The following is a 4,419-nucleotide window of genomic DNA, read 5'->3' as shown; positions in this document are numbered from 1 at the left end:
CGGCGCAGGCGGCGGCGGCGTCGGGGCTGGCGCGGCGGCTAGGGGTGGCGGGGTCGGGCTGGTGGGCTGCGGCCTCGGGCGCCGCGGCTTATAAAGCCTCCCCCAGGCGGATACGGCCCAAAGTCGGTTTCCTTTTTTTTTAAATATTGCACGCAGAAAAAATGAATAAAAGAAATAATAAACGGACTCCAAAAATCCTGAAATAAATTTTCCCCGTCCTCTAAAAATCTACCGGACTAGGTGAACATTTATTTGGGACTATAATGCAATTTTGGAAAACGCATATTTTTCCTAATTCAAATAAAATAGCGATAAAATTCCGAAGAAAATTCTTATTTGATTTTAATATTAAATCTCCAATATTTATTTATTTTGGGGAAGTCATTTTATCCTCTCTCTTTTATTTGTAAAAGAAATATTCGAAGAAAAAATAATTAAAATCATACGATCCTCTTTTCAAAATTTGAGAAAAACTCAAATATGAAAATAACGAAACTCCCAACTCTCTCCGTGGGTCCTTGAGTTGCGTAGAATTTCTAGGATCAAACCAAAATGCAATAAAATATGATATGTAATGATGATCTAATGCATAACATTCCAAATTGAAAATTTGGGATGTTAAAGTGTCACATCGGTGAAGAACCATCCGGGAACGGGCGTCCTCCAGTCTACGTGTTGGAAATATGCCCTAGAGGCAATAATAAATTGGTTATTATCATATTTCCATTTTCATGATAATCGTTTACTATCCATGCTAGAATTGTATTGATCGGAAACTCAGATGCATGTGTGGATACATAGACAACAACGTGTCCCTAGTGAGCCTCTACTAGACTAGCTCGTTGATCAAAGATGGCTATGGTTTCCTAGTCATAGACATGAGTTGTCATTTAATGATGGGATCACATCATTAGGAGAATGATGTGACGGACAAGACCTAAACTATGAATGTAGCATAGGATCGTGTCAAGTTTATTGCTATCGTTTTCTGCATGTCAAGTGTATGTTCCTATTACCATGAGATCATGCAACTCACTGACACCGGATGAGTACCTTGTGTGTACCAAATGTCGCAACATAACTGGGTGAATATAAAGGTGCTCTACAGGTATCTCTGAGGGTGTCTGTTGAGTTGGCATGGATCAAGACTGGGATTTGTCACTCCGTGTGACGAGGAGGTATCTCAAGGCCCACTCGGTAATACATCATCACAATGAGCTTGCAAGCAATGTGACTAATGAGTTAGCCACGGGATCTTGTATTACGGAACGAGTAAAGAGACTTGCTGGTAACGAGATTGAACTAGGTATGGAGATACCGACGATCGAATCTCGGGCAAGTAACATACCGATAGATAAAGGGAACTGCATACGGGATTAGCTGAATCCTTGGCATCGAGGTTCGACCGATAAGATCTTCGTAAAACATGTAGGAACCAATATGGGCATGCAGGTCCTGCTATTGGTTATTGGCCATAGAGGTGTCTCGGTCATGTCTGCATAGTTCTCGAACCAGCAGGGTCTACACACTTAGCGTTTGGTGACGATATAAGTATAGTTGAGTCATTATGGTGGTTACCTAAGGTAGTTCGGAGTCCCGGATGAGATCTTGGACGTGACGAGGAACTCTGGAATGGTCCGGAGGTGAATATTGATATATTGGACGAAGGGTATTGGAGTCCGGAATTGTTCTGGGGGTACCGGGTGATGACCAGCATCACCGAAAGGGGTTTCGGGGGGCGACAAGTGTTGGGGGGCCCATGGGCCAACGGGAGGGGCAAACCAGCCCACTAAGGGGTTGTGCGCCCCCTCACCCTTTCCCACATAACCAGGAGAGGTGGGGCGCCCCCTCTAGGGTTCCCTCCACCTGGCTTGGGGGGCAAGCCACCCTAGGGTTTCCCTAGGGGGCACCTGCATCTGCCTTGGCCATAGCCCCCCTAGATGGGATCTAGGGGTGCCACCCCTCCTCCCTTCCCCCTATATATAGAGGGGTAGAGGGAGGGTAGCCGCACCCATCTATTCCACGGTGCTTTCCTCCCTCTCCCTCGTAGTCCTTCTTCTTCTCCGTGAGGCATGGCGAAGCCCTGCTGAGATTTCTCCACCACCACGGCCACCACGCCGTCGTGCTGCTGGAGGACTCGAGCTACTACTTCACCATCGCTCGCTGGATCGAGGAGGTGAAGGCGTCATCAAGCCGTACGTGTGTTGAACGCGGAGGTGTCGTCCGTTCGACACTTTGATCGGGAGTTCTCGGGACCGGTCGTGATTGGATCGCGAAGACGTTTGACTACATCAACCACGTTTCTTAACGCTTCCGCTTAGCGATCTACAAGGGTATGTAGATGCAATCTCTCCTCTCGTAGATGGTCAGCTCCTAGATTGATCTTGGTGAGTGTAGGAAATTTTTTGTTTCCCATGCAATGTTCCCCAACAGTGGTATCAGAGCTAGGTCTATGCGTAGATGACATCACGAGTAGAACACAAAGGAGTTTGTGGGCGTTGATATTCAGATTGCTTCCTTCCTTGGTCTTTTCTTGATTCGGCAGTATTGTGGGATGAAGTTGCCCGGACTAACTTTACATGTCCACGTACATGAGACCGGTTCCATTGACTGACATGTGACTTTGTTGCATAAAGATTGCTGGCGGGTGTCTGCCTCTCCCACCTTAGTTGCATCGGATTCGACAAAGGCGGTCCTTGTAGAAGGTTAAATAGCAACTTGCGTATCACCGTTGTGGCTTTGCGTAGGTAAGAATCGTTCTTGCTAGATACCCATAGCAGCCACGTAAAATATGCAACAACAAATTAGAGGACGTCTAACTTGTTTTTCCAGGGTATGTTGTGATATGATATGGCCAAAGACATGATGATATATATTTGATGTATGAGATGATCATCTTTGTAATAGTTTATATCGACTTGCATTTCGATGCATACGGCAACCGGCAGGAGCCATAGGGTTGTCTTTAATTATTGTATGACCTGCGTGTCAATCATCAAGCGCTATGTAATGCTTTACTTTATCGCTAGGCGGTAGCAATAGTAGTAGAAGCATGGTTGGCATGACAACCCTGATGGCGACATGATGATGGAGATCATGGTGTCATGTCGGTGACGATGGAGATCATGCTGGTGCTTTGGAGATGGAGATCAAAAGCACAGGTTGATGGCCATATCATGTCACTTATGATTTGCATGTGATGTTAATCCTTTTATGCATCTTATTTTTCTTAGGACGACGGTAGCATTATAAGGTGATCCCTCACTAAAATTTCAAGATAAAATTGTGTTCTCCCCAAGTGTGCACCGTTGCGAAAGTTCGTCGTTTCGAAGCACCACGTGATGATCGGGTGTGATAGACTCTACGTTCGCATAAAATGGGTGCAAGCCAATTTTGCACATTCGGAACACTTGGGCTAAACTTGACGAGCCTAGCATGTACAGACATGGCCTTGGAACACAAGAGACTAAAAGGTCGAACACGAGTCATATAGTTGATATGATCAACATGGAGATGTTCACCATTGAAACCACCTCATCTCATGTGATGATCGGACTTGAGTTGGTGAATTTGGATCGTGTTGCACTCGGACAACCGGAGGGATGTTGATTTGAGTGGGAGTTCTTAGGTAACATGATTAATTGAACTCATTTATCATGAACAATAGTCTAAGTTATCTTTGCAAATTTATGTTGTAGATCAATGGCTCGCGCAGTAGCTCCCCTGAATTTCAATGCGTTCCTACAGAAAGCTAAGTTGAAAGATATTGTAAGAAATTATGCGGACTAGGTCCGTAGTCTAAGGGTTGTCCTCACTGCTACACAGAAGACTTATGCCCTTGATGCGTCGCTCGGTGTGCCAACCCCTCTAGCATCATCTTTGGATGTTGTGAACATCTAGCAGACACATTCTGATGGCTACTTCATAGTTTAGTGCGCCATGCTTTACGGCTCAGAATCGGGGCTTCAAAGACGTTTTGAACGCCATGAACATATGAGATGTTCCAAGAGCTGAAATTGGTATTTCAGACTCATGCCCGTGTTGAGAGGTATGAGACCTCTGACAAGTTCTTTGCCTACAAGATGGATGAGAATAGCTCAGCCAGTGAGCATGTGCTCAGAATGTCTGGGTACTACAATCGCTTGAATCAAGTGGGAGTTAATCTTCCAGATAAGATAGTGATTGACAGAGTTCTCTAGTCACTATCACCAAGCTACTAGAGCTTCATGATGAACTATAACATGCAAGGTATGGAGATGATCTCGAAGCAGTTCGCGGTGCTTAAGGCCGCAAAGGTAGAAATCAAGAAGGAGCATCAAGTGTTGATGGTTAACAAGACCACTAGTTTCTAGAAGGGCAAGGGCAAGAAGGGAAACTTCATGAATGGCAAGCCAGTTGCTGCTCCAGTGAAGAAAGCCC

Source organism: Triticum aestivum, chromosome 1D (assembly GCF_018294505.1).
Source record: "Triticum aestivum cultivar Chinese Spring chromosome 1D, IWGSC CS RefSeq v2.1, whole genome shotgun sequence".
Taxonomy (NCBI): Eukaryota; Viridiplantae; Streptophyta; class Magnoliopsida; order Poales; family Poaceae; genus Triticum; species Triticum aestivum.
The sequence above is the reverse complement of the archived record's forward strand: the minus strand, read 5'-3'. Positions refer to the sequence as shown.